Source organism: Notechis scutatus, chromosome 1 (genome assembly GCF_049901735.1).
Source record: "Notechis scutatus isolate UNSWTSFEM ecotype Mainland chromosome 1, rNotScu1.2, whole genome shotgun sequence".
In the NCBI taxonomy this organism is placed as follows: Eukaryota; Metazoa; Chordata; class Lepidosauria; order Squamata; family Elapidae; genus Notechis; species Notechis scutatus.
Window position 1 is genome coordinate 17,674,778 of NC_142009.1, and position 13,314 is coordinate 17,688,091.

The window sequence follows — 13,314 nt, forward strand, 5'->3', positions numbered from 1 at the left end:
GTGTGATTGGACACACAAGGAATTTGTCTCCAGTGCATAAACTCTCACTGCACATACAAACAACAAAATAATATAATCATAAGATACCAATAGAAGGTGGTAGAAAAGATGAAAAGGATAATAGTAATACAGCCATGAGCTACTGATACAGTTTTACAGAGACTCTGTCATCTGTACCTCTATAACTGGCTCTGCAACCAAACAAGACAGACACAGATTTCAACAGATAATTAGGACTGCAGAAAAAACAATTGCTACCAACCTGCATTCCAACGAGGACCTGTATACTGCAAGAGTCAAAAAGAGGGATGTGAAAATATCTACAGACCTCCTCACATCCTGGACATAAATTGTTTCAACTTCTACCTTCAAAACAACATTACAGGGCATTGCACACCAGAACAACTAGACACAAGGATAGTTTACTCCCCCCCACCCCCATGCCATGACTCTGCTAAACAACTAATTCCCACAACACCATCAAACTATTTACTAAGATTGTATTACAATTATTTTTCTCATCCTTCCTATTACCTATCTCCTTTCTACTTATAAATATAACCTTGTTGTTTGTATCTTTACTATTTATATTGTTTTATTTAGTTTCCTAGTATGATTTTGATTGCTTATTTAGTATCCTATGACTATCACTAAGTGTTGTATCTTATGATTCATGATGAATGTATTTATGACAACTATATGATCACGATTTATCACTTATATCTGAGAGCTTATGCACCGAGACAAATTCTTTGTGTGTCCAGTCACACTTGGCCAATAAAGAATTCAATTCAACTCTACTCTACTCTACTCTATTCTAAATATCCTTAGACATAAGACACTACTGTGGTAATTAAATGTTCAGCAGTGTGATGGCCTGAGGGAAAAAGCTGTCTTTGAGTTTAGTTGTTTTGGCATGAAGAAAAGAAAAAAAATGCATCCTCTCTCAAAAGGAATAAAAGGAACAACTTTGCCTAAAATTTCTATATACTAGGTTTATATGTCCAGAGACATATATATAACTCCTTCTGCAGCAACTTTAGCCAGCCATCAGTACCTAATTAACAACTAAAAGTTTCACACAATCAGGAACCATATAAATACAACCCGTAGGACAGCCCAGTGCACATAATCTGCAGAGAGAGGTTTCCTGATGATGGGTTCCAGCACCAGCCAAAAGCTTGGAAGAATAAATTTTTGATCCTGGTGACCAACTCATATTGGATCCTACAACGTTATCTTGGGACATGTATATTTTCCTTCATTTGCATAACTACCTCTATTTAAGTAGAAATATAATCCATTTTATAAAGTTGGAAAAGCAATAACTAAATGAGCTGAGTACATGCTCAACTGGATATCCAGAATAGGAATATGTGAATTAACAAATGCTATTATCCTGTCATATGAATTTTAACGTTGAAATCAGACTTGTGCTGCACTGCCTTACAAGGAATACAAATGCAATCCAATGTTAAGAACAGTGACATCACATTGACTATTGAGTGATGTCATAATCAAAACACTGACCTTCCTTCTGGAAGAAGGTCCAAATGAAATCCAACGGACACCTACTGCAACCTTCAATCCTCGGCATACTACATTTTTACCCACAAATAATTATTTAAATGAGGTCAAGGGAAGATAATTCATAGTATGGTGTGCAGGGATAAAATTCCATTTTTTCCGCTACTGGCTCTGTGGGCATGGCTGTGGGCGTGGCTTGGTATAATAGTAATAGCAACCGGGGCAATTTGTTAATGATTCAAATCGTCCCTACCACCTCTCTCGAGGTGAGCCGAGGTGGTTGAATTTCACCCCTGTTGGTGTGGGAAGAAATATCCATCTGGTTCAGTTCCAAGCCGGGAGAAAGACACTGGAAACACAGAGGCTGATTGGAAAAGGTTTAATGATGAAGCAGAACCATATGGGTTCTGGGCAGCTGACCACATGGAGTTGAGAGTGGGGTGGTTTTATACCTTCTCTTGGGCTTTGCACTTGAGCTTCCTGTTCCTGTACAAGAACATGTATTCTATTGGCTGTTGTCAGACTCCCATGGCCATGTAGGGGTTATGTAGGGGTCATAGCTGGCTCTATAGGCAAAGTACAAATCCTAGGTGTTTGTCTGAGCTAAGTTTGGTTGAAGTTTCTGAGGGTGATGCAATGACTGAAAATACCCATAAGAGATTGTGCAATGTAGTGAGCTCTGTGTCTTTTGCTAAAAGTGGGTTAATCCTATTATGTCCTGAAGGATAATCCCATCATCCTGGGGCTGAAGGTCTTTTGTTTTGTAGATAGGCTGGCCCAGTCTTCCTTAATGGGCACAATAGGGAGGCGGAGCTATTAAGACTGAGCCTGCTTCCTGCCTCTTAAAAAACATGTTTCTCCATTTCTCATTTAGGGAAATATAATATTCTGCCTTTTTAATATTTCTCAAAATATTTCATTCTTCTAAGAGAGGGGTGGGTGCTAACTTTCTACAATGGTCTCTCTTCTCTATTTCCATAAATCCAGTTCCACATACCCTTGAGAAGTATTAGGCCTATAAGTATCATTAAGTAATCTCTTTCCCTGTCATTCTTAATATAAAATAGCATTTTGCCCATGATGGATATACTCTTCGTCATTGTTGTTTTCAAGGAGAAGAATCTTCACTCGGCCTTCCTCTAACTCTTTGGTTAGTCCTTCCCTCTAGGCCCAAATAACCCACCAGGGTTACTTATATTATTTTAGGAAAAGTAGGACATGGAAGGCTGAATGAAAGGCAACTGAATGAAAGGTGTGATATATGTAGATCTAATAAATAATACAAAGGCTTTACTTACTTTATAGTACCGGTATTTATAAACAGCCTGACCACTGCCCCTCTAAGCAGTGTACAAAGAATGCAAGCTATTAAATCCAGAAACAGAAATGAAAACTTAAAGGAACAACCAACCAAGCAAATCAATAAAATCAATAAAATATAGAGTTATTCATATACCCAGTGCTCATTAGCCTATTACAGTGGAGGAATCCTGTTGTTTAGGTTTTATTTTCTTCTACCAGTATATCTTTCCTCCCTCTTCTTTTTCTGCAGACATCCTCCTCCTTCTGATTTTGTTTGGTTACATAAATAATGCCTTTGGCAGCCTGAACATCAGAACTAGAGAGAGTGCTAAATTGCCATTCCATAAAATCCTATTTGAAGGCCATCTTGTGATGGACTCCATTAATAAAAGGGAAGGTTGGCAGGATTTGGTCCAATCTAATTCTATCTGCAGCCAGACTGAAGAAAGAAACAGTTTTTTAAAAAAGGTTTGGGAAGGAGAGGGCAAAGAGGGAGAAGGAGTCTCTAACGAAGCAAGATTGTTAAACCCAGGATGCCTCTCTACAGAATAAAAATGAAGCAAGCTCAGTAAACTCAATTTGTTTGCCAGACTACCATGGTGTCAAGGATTGCTTTAAGTATTCAGAGGGAGGGAAGGAGGGAGGGAGGGATCCAATATCCTTCCCAATTATGTGATGGAGAAAAAGAAGCTCTTTTTTTGCCAAGAGAAAGAAAAAGATTTGATTGATCTTGCTGGGAAACTTAAGACAATTTTTGCTGAGCAAACCATATGATTGCCCCCAACCACATTTAAACATACAATCACTTGAACTATATCTACCGATTTTGATGGCAGGTATACTAAGCTGGTGGGACTGGCAACTTCTTGTGGGTAGGGACAGATTTTTTTTCAAACGTTTTTTCCCATCTACCAAGGGTGAAGGAAGTAATAAAATAAATTCGTAAAAAATTTTCAATTGTAGGGCTCAGAGGAAGACTAGTTTTAAATCTGTCAGATACTTAATACCAAAATTTTACATTTCCCATCGGTAGCTTACCAATGAATTTTGAAGCTGCAAACTTAGAGATTTGCTGCAGAACCCAAAATGGGGATAAAGAATCATGCAGTCCACAAAGTGCAAATTACTCTTTTTTTTTTTTAATTTTATTGGTTTTTAAAAACAAATATAAACAAACAAAACATAAAAACATCAAGCTATCTTCCTTAGGTGTATATACAGTGTGCTGGTTGGTTTACAAATTGTTTTGTGCTTCCATTTCGTAGTCTTCAATTACAATTACATTACATATAATCTCATATTGTCAATCAAAAATTAAATACCTTAGTATCATTATTAATCAATCATTTGACTATACTTTTATTCATTCATGTTTTACAAGATAACCATAATTTACTTAATTTATTTTATAACAGTTCATATTATCATCCCAAATCTATCCAACAATAATAACATGAATCGCCAATTCACATTATCAAATGCCTTCTGTGCATCTAGAAATATCAGAGCCATTTGTTTTTCAGGATGTGCCTCGTAGTATTCCGAGGTGTCCAAGATTACTCTCATATTGTCTTTAATTTGTCTCTTTGGCAGAAATCCATTTTGATCAGGATGGATAAAATTATTTAAATATTTTTTAAGTCTTTCTGCCAATATTGAAGCAAAGATTTTGTAATCTGCATTTAGTAGAGAAATGGGTCTATAGTTCTTAATTTGTAATGCGTCGGCCTCCTCTTTAGGAATAAGTGTAATATAGGCTTCTGACCATGATTTAGGTATCTTCTTCTTTAACATAACTTCATTCACAACTTTTAGCAATGGAAGATTTAACGATTCTTGTAATGTTTTATAAAATTCTGCCGGAAGTCCATCTGGGCCTGGTGCCTTTCCATTATTTTGCTTCTTGAGTGCTTCAGTTAACTCCATCATCGTTATGTTGCTTTCTAACATTTTTTCAGTCTCTTTAGGTATCTGAGGTAAATTAGCATTCTGTAAGTACTGCTTGACTCTTTCTTCATCGATATTCTCTTGCATATATAATTTCCCATAGAAGTCTCGAATGATTTCCTTCTTCTCTTTGCTACCATAGCAAACTTGGCCTTGGTCATCTATTAATTGCAATATTTTCCTTGATTCTTTCTCCTTTCTCAATTTGTATGCTAACCATCTACCTGACAAATTACTCTTTTAAGACTGAGAAAGGAGGGGGGTTGAACCCATTACCACTAACAGCTACACTTAGACACAAACTTTTACAGAAGGACAAAGCTCAATCCAGATCAAGGCCTGGACAAAAGTAATGAATTAGAACTCCTTTTTCTGTCTATGGAGATTCTCAATTATCCAGGTCATGGTTGTCCAAAAAGTGCTGTTCAAAAGGCAACTGGATTTTCCTGGTTTCTCCTTTTTCTCTTTTTTCAATCCTGATCCACACAAACTGGGACTCTTACACAGAGTTTGGGCTCAACTGCCCATCTTAATTCTATCTTGAGTCTCTCTACTTGTGCACAAATTTGCACAGGGCTTGTTTTGTTTTGTTTTTTGTATAATTAAGCAAAACTAAAAATCCTTCAACTTTTAAACTGCAGAGTTAATTACTGAAATATATAAAGCCCTGAACAGTACAGAAATAGTCTAGGATAGCTGGGTCATGAAGTCAAGTTATCTTCCCATTTTTCCAAAAACACCGACAAAGCAATAGCACTTAGATTTATGTGTTGGTTCATAATACTTTACAGTCATCCCTAAGCGGTTTCTAGAGTCACCTATTGCCCCCCACAATCTGGGTCCTCATTTTACCAATCTTGGAAGGATGGAAGGCTGAGTCAACCTTGAATTGGTCAGGATCGAACTCCTGGCAGTCGGAAGAATTAGCCTGCAATGCTGCATTCTAACCACTGCGCCACCACAGCTCATCAGTGTCAATGGAACTGGCAGCTGAATTTTGTGATCACTACACAGCATCCTTTGCTATATCCAAGGGCAAGCTATCTTGTAAGCACAGGACAAATGGACCTCTCTCTCTTCTAATGCAGTCTCTTTGCTATCCCATCTGCCACTGCCTCATCATTTCTAATATTAGACCAAAAGCAATATGTAAGGTTGAAAGTTTGTACTGTACTTCCTTTTATCCCTGATTTCCTGAGGAATATGGAATAGCAAGGAGGACAATTTTCTAGATGTTTTGGATGCCAAGAGGGGGTAAAACTCTCACAAAGACCCAACTTGGAAATGTAATCTAGACATCTCCCTGCTTCTCTTGTAAAGCAAATGAAAGCAGAATAATGAATATGACTCAGTATGATATAAAACACAGGGGCACAGAGCACAATTTGGCCTTATGATTCTATTCAAAGGATGTGGAGGAAAAACTGAAAGTTTGGCAGCCCCTTCGTTTGCCTCGTCACTGCTGAGCCACAGAACATCAGTTACTCTCCCTGATACAGCTTTAAAAACATTCCTCCCTTTTCTGCCCAAAGATTTGTATCAGTTTTTCTACACTCATTCAATTTTAGTTAAAAAATAAAATTATGCATTCTTAAAAAAAAAAAGTCAACCCACATACTGTATCTTAACTATAGGTGGAATTTAAATCTTAAATTACTGATCAGGTTACAATTGTAATAAATAAAAAGTAAGGCTTCTGATCATATGCAAGTGAAAGGGTCCTTCTCTTAGCACTTAGACATATACCACTTTACAGTGCTTTACAGCCCTCTCTAAGCAGTTTAGAGACTCAGCCTATTGCCCCCAACAATCTGGGTCCTCGTTTTACCCACCTCGGAAGGATGGAAGGCTGAGTCAACTTTGAGCCTGGTGAAATTCAATCTGCCGAATTTCAGGCAGCTGGCAGTTAGTAGAAGTAACCTGCAGTACTGCATTCTAACCACTGCACCACCGTGGCTTAATCCTTCTTATATGCAAGTGCTTTTTTCAGAAGCTTATGGTATTTATTTATTTTATTTCAAATTTCTAGGCTGCCCAACTCCAACAACTCTGTGTGGCCTAACATATAAAAACAACTCTTTTTTAAAAAATCAAATAAAGACTCCCAAAGACAACTGGACTTTTCCTGCATCTATGGAGATAAAAAACAAAGGCTCCCCAATCATTTACCCCCATTTTTTTCTTTTTTTTAAAGCAGGGGTGGTCAACCTTTTTATACCTACCACCCACTTTTGTATCTCTGTTAGTAGTAAAATTTTCTCTAACTGCCCACCAGTTCCACAGTAATGGTGATTTATAAAGTAGGGGACAAAACCCCTACCACCCACCATGAAAGCTGGAACACCCACTAGTGGGTGGTAGGGACCAGGTTGACTACCACTGTTTTAAAGGGTAGTAAGGAAGAGGCCATGTGAATCTCCAGAGGGATGTTATTCACCTCTAGAAGGCAGGTGCTGTAACAGAGTCCCACCTTCTGGATTCTGCTAAACGACAATGGTTAATTAACAATCAATTTCGTTGTATATATGTACAATGACAATAAAGGTTGTTGTTGTTGTTGTTGTTGTTGTTGTTGTAATTCTTCTTCTTATTGTTGTTCTTTTGTTGTTATTGTATTATTATTATTATTATTATTATTATTATTATTATTATTATTAGTAGTAGTAGTAGTATTATTATTATTATTACCATGTTCTCCAACAATACGGCCTCCACCAATAGGAAGGCCCAGCATGATTTCTAGGCATGAGATGAAATTAAGCTCCGCCCCCAAAATTTAGGCCTATTTAAACCATGCGTTTCCCCACCATTTCTCACACCGTTTGTTAGAACTACATGAGGTGAAGAGAAATGGGGGAGAAGGGTGGGGGGGATGGGGAGAAAACTTGCCTTTAGGAGTGCCCTGCAGGTAGCCTAGGCTAGAATACCCCAATAGCCGATAGAAGCTCCCTGAAGGCAGAGTCCCCAGCCACTTCGGGGCGTGTCATGACTGCCTGTGTCTCCTCGCCTTTAGGCAGTCTCTTTCGGGCGATGGAAGGTCCCCAAGTGCAGTCACCAGCCACTTTGATCGGCCGGTAGAAGCAGCCTCATGGCGAGGGGAGTGTGTGTGTGCTTGCCCGAGGCCGCTTCTACTAGCCGGTCGAAGTGGCTGGTGACTCCCCTTGGGGAGCTTCCATCGCCCGAAGAGATTGCTAATGGAGGACACGGGCAGCCATGCCACGCCCGGCGGCTGGGGACTCTGCCTTCAAGGGAGCTTTCAGCGGCCGATAGAAGCAGCCTCGCAGTGAGGGAGTGTGTGTGTGCACTCACCCGAGGCCGCTTCTATCAGCCGGTCGAAGTGGCTGGTGACTCCACTTGGGGAGCTTCCATTGCCCGAAAGAGATTGCCTAATGTCGAGGGGACACGGGCAGCCATGCCACACCCCGAAGCGGCTGGGGACTCTGCCTTCAAGGGAGCTTTCGTCAGCTGATAGAAGCGGCCTCGTGGCGAGGGGAGTGCATATGGGCCGCTCTAGGTGGGGGAGGAAATTAAGTCACCCCCGAAAAGACGGCCTAGCCCTTTTTTCAGGGGTCAAAAAAAAATAAGGCCTGCCCTTATTTTGTGAGAAACACGGTATTATTATTATTTAACAGGATCAAGGAACATCCAACACTGCCAGGTCTTACATCATGAGAGATGGGCAGTCCTTCAAATAACCGACCCTCAGCTCTATAGGGAGAGACAGTTTGGTGTAGTAATTAAAGCAAAAGGCTAGAAACCGGTAGACTGTGAACTTCAGTCTTCAACTTAGGCACAAAGCCAGCGGGGTGACTTCAAGCCAGTCACTCCTTCTCGGCTCTAACAAGAAAGCAAGGGAAAACCACTTCTGAAAATCTTGCCAAGAAAACTGCAGGGACTTGTCCAAACTGACTTGAAGGTGCAAAAAGAAATGGCTATGGTGAGGTTCAAGTGTGACAACTAGAACCTTGAACTGCACCCAGAAGTTAACTGGTAACCAATATAGTTCACAGAACGTAGGGAAACTCTGGTTTTTCAGTAGTTCCCTCCCTCAACTGTATAAAGTTTCCCCCAGTTTGCTTTGTCTCTTCTGTGCTTGGCATTTAAGATGCATGCCAATATTTTACTTCTCTTAAAAGAGCTTCGAGACTTTTCTAGGAGGAAGGAGGGATCGGGAACCTACATGCAACCAGGAACCAGACCTGCCACGCGCACCCAAAATGGATTGCAAAATCATCGACTTTTCAGCAACACATTAGGGTTGGGCTGTTTAGGCTGTTTAACAGTTGAAGCTGTCAGTACAGCTATTTTCAAACTTTCAACCTCTCTAAAATCCGCCCCACCCCCAGACAGGGCCTAAAATTTTTGACTTTCTCCTGGTGAAACCACTGCATCACACTTGATCTGTTCCACATAGCCTGGATCGAAAACAAAATTGCCGCCAACACCTGGTGACATTCCAAGCAGTCCCATCTCTTGCCACATAGTGCAATTTTTGCAGGAGCATTTCTGCAACTTCTAATACTCCTTGTGCACCATTGGCCTCTTCTTTTCCTTCCATCCACCCTGGCCAGTATTACCATCTTTTTCATAGATACATCAGCCTTCAGCTCAAAAGGGTTATCATTTTTGTTTCATGATCTTTGCTTCTAGGAGTCATTCTGAGCTCTTCTCCTCTAGTATTGAATGGCTGTCCAAGGACTGAGAAGAAGCTTTCTCCAGCACCACAATACTTTTTTAAAAAATCTACTCCTTATTTATTTAAAAACAAATGTTTAATTCATGATTTTTTTTCTACTAACTCACTTTGTTTGTCACTTTATTAATACAATCAACTAGAACCTGTGATAAAAGTTTGCAACATAGCCCGATGATCTCATCAGCCATTGTTTTCTTCTATTACATTTCTCCCGTTTTCTGCACTATTCTCCAAACCCATGCCAAATGGGTTAACATTATTAAGCACCAATTGTTTTGTTTGGCTCTTTTGGTTCCCTCTATAATTTTTTTCCCTTTTGGATTTTTCAGGACTTCTGCACATTTTGAGATTTCCCCAATCCTGTTGATATCTGCTTCCTGTGCATAGAGGGCTGTCTGGGTTTAGAAATGGCATCATGCTCAATCATCAACAACCAAATATATTATTCTATTTAAATACAGTACAGGTAGTCCTCGACTTACAACAGTTCACTCAGTGACCATTTGAAGTTACGACAGGACTGAAAAAAAAGTATCCATGATCATTTTTCACACTTATGACTGTTGCAGCATCCCCATGGTCACATGATTTACATTTGGATGCTTGACAACTGATTCACACTTATGACAGTTGCAGTGTCACCTTCTGACCAGCAAAGTCAATGGGGAAACCAGATTCACTTAACAACCGTGTCACTACTTTAACAATTGCAGTGGTTCACTTAAGAAATGTGGCAAGAAAAGTCGTACAATGGGGCAAGACTCATTTAACAAATTTCTCACTTAACAACATAAATTTTGGGCTAAGTTGTGATCGTACGTTGAGGACTACCTGTGTAGGAAGGACCTAGATAAGTTTCATTTTTTAAGGCAGAATATAACTTTGTGCTACGTACCCAATTTCTGCAATAAATTCTTTTGCAAAATAATATTTCTTATTATAGACACTAATTGACAGTGAAAAAATACAGCAGACGCTCCTGGTGTCGTGTCTTTACAGAACAGGGGTGTCAAACTCAAGGCCCACGGGGTGCTTAGATCTGGCCTGCGGACCTGCTCTGAAAACAGCAAAGGACCAGCCCGTGGTGCCTCTGCTAGTTAAAATGGAGCTTGGAAGGGTCACATGCATCTTCCCTGAGCTCCATTTTCTCTGGCAGAGGGTTGCAGGAGGCCGTCATGGCTGAGAATGGAGCCCAGGTGGGCTGTACACGGCCTCACTGCGTTCTGTTTTCACTGGCAGAGGGTTGCAGGAGGCCGTCACAGACAAAAACAGAGCCTCGATGAGTGACGTTGAGCTGGCCATGCCCTCCCCCCGCCCCTCCCGAGTCCAAACACAACCTGATGTGGCCCTCAATGAAATAGAATTTGACACCCCTGTTCTAGAACAATAACTAACTGAGAGTTGATCTTTTAATTACAGTGGAATTTAATTGAAAATGCAAATGATCTGCAAGCTCTAGTAATGAAACTCAAGGAGCACAATGGGAAAACATGGGGCCACAATTAAATGTAAAGAAGACCCAATTAATAACAATAGTACAGCAACAAGCCTTAGAATTCAGAATAAAGATATTGAAGTGGTGGATCTCTTCTGCCTTTTAGACCAATTATCAACAGTAAAGGAATCGCAATTAAGAACTTATTTATTTCTAGCATTTCTAGATTTGCAATTGAAGCATTGCAATGAAGGCCTTGGAAAAGATAAGTCAGATGCTGTGATATGTGTGTGTGTGTGTGTGTGTGTGTGTGTGTGTGTATACACAATACAGATGAACACAATACAGAAGCCTGATGATGGCAGGTGAGATTCTGCCGAAACATTGCTACAACTTTAAAAGCACAACTATAATGATGTGGGAAAATACCCGAACAAAGCTGAATACCATACATGTAAGTACCCGTGAAAACTTAAGAAAACATATATATCTATATATCTATATATCTATATATCTATATATCTCTATATCTATATCTATATCTATATCTATATCTATATCTATATCTATCTATCTATCTATCTATCTATCTATCTATCTGTCTGTCTGTCTATCTATCTACACACACAACTATCAGAATCACAAGCAGCTAATGTTTTTCCCTGTGGCTCTGTACAGAAATGAAAGTCGGTCTTTTAAGAAGCATCATTTTTAAAAAATGATTGATATTTTTGAATTTTGGTGTGGGAGCAGACTCCTAAGAATATCAGAGATAAACAAGAAACAAATAAATGGATCACAGAACAAATCAACCAAGAGTCTCATTCGAGGCACAAGTGGCTATGCTTGAATCCTCCACCTTTGGAAACACTGACCCTCTGGAAAAGTCTGTAAATGCTGGGAAAGGTGGAAGAGAAGAGAAGAGAAGAGAAGAGAAGAGAAGAGAAGAGAAGAGAAGAGAAGAGAAGAGAAGAGAAGAGAAGAGAAGAGAAGAGAGGATGGTTTTCCTGGAGAATATCTATTTACGTAATTGCTAAGAGTTGATACTATCTTGATACCACATGTTTTTCAATTGTACACCCATCGTCTATAATCAAGTCCATCCACCTGAATTGCTGGTCATCCTCTTCTCTTTCCTTCTACCTATCCAGCATTATACCGTGTTTCCCCGAAAATATGACCTACCCCCAAAATAAGTCCTAGCTTGATTGATGCACCCAATATAGGCCCTACCCCCCAAATAAGTCCTAATTAAGACCCCACCCACCCCAGGGTGCACAGGTAAAAATTAAGCAAGGGTGAGGATGGGGAGGTGGAGCTGCCCTACTACTTACCCTCAGAGAGTTGCAGCCAGGCCTCGCACACCCCGACACCTGCCTTGTTGGCCCATTTCTTCTGCAGCTGGCAAGGCTTTCCTGAAGGTCTCTGCAGCCAATAACCAAGCTCTGGATCGATCTGGAGCTCTGTTATTGGCTGCAGAAGCCTTCAGGAAAGCCTTACCAGCCTTGCTTGGCCACAGAAGAAGTTCCTGAAGACCTCTGACAGCGAAAAGGCAGCTGGGGACGAGGTGCGCAAGTGAGATGAGTCAGTGGACAATATTCCCCCGAAAATAAGACCTGGTGCCTTTTTTGATGGCAAAAAATAATAATAAGACAGGGTCTTATTTTCAGGGAAACATGGGTAGAAGAGCTAGGTCTTTGCATAATAAACTGGAAGAAGGATGTGAACTTTTTCCATGTCAAGGACTGTGCTTGGACTCTACGTAGCTTGCAAATGGCTGTACTCCAAAGAGTAGTATCAAATAAAGCTAAACGTTTCCCTCACATTGATCTCCACTCATGTGCCCCTGCATGGATTCATCTATGGTAGCTCTCTTGGGAACAATATGGAAGCAATTTGCTTTTGCTGCCTTCTGGGTGTTTTTCACTTCATTTCACTTAGGAGCTCTGGAATTTCATGCTGGTCACTAACTACTGACATATCAAGAAGTCCTGCCTAACTTTTTCAAGGTTAGCCAAGAGTAGCTAAGTGCTGCCCACACTAAAATTCATTCCAATTACTTTTACACTTAACAGTATATTAACATGAAATACTTTAATGAATATGCTTCCTTTTCCGGGCCTGTATTTCATAATTTTCCCCAATCTATTATAGAAAAGCTTAGGCTCAATATCATTATCTCAAGTGAAAAGGTTCTCAGAAAGGCTAAGAAGGACCTCTCCACACACAAAGAGCTTTTTAGTCACCAGAGCAGAGAAGGTTGGAAGAAAAAGGAGCCATCAGAAGCATTTTGGTGCAAGAGGAGATGGTAGAAGGATGTCAAACTTGCCCCATCCTAATTCTATGTATTATAGTGGTTGAGACTACAGGTCGACCTCATAATTGTTCATAACTGAGACCGAAATTA

General features: G+C 40.1%; 2 protein-coding genes across 7 annotated transcripts in view; one reads left to right on the plus strand and one right to left on the minus strand.

Annotated features, from left to right (window-relative positions):
• GTF2IRD1 (GTF2I repeat domain containing 1) overlaps positions 1-13,314 on the minus strand; it is a 149,566-nt gene that overhangs the window by 88,310 nt on the left and 47,942 nt on the right. The gene's annotated exons all lie outside the window — the stretch shown is intronic.
• Positions 1-13,314, plus strand: part of LOC113415103 (uncharacterized) — a 45,030-nt gene that overhangs the window by 1,151 nt on the left and 30,565 nt on the right. The gene's annotated exons all lie outside the window — the stretch shown is intronic.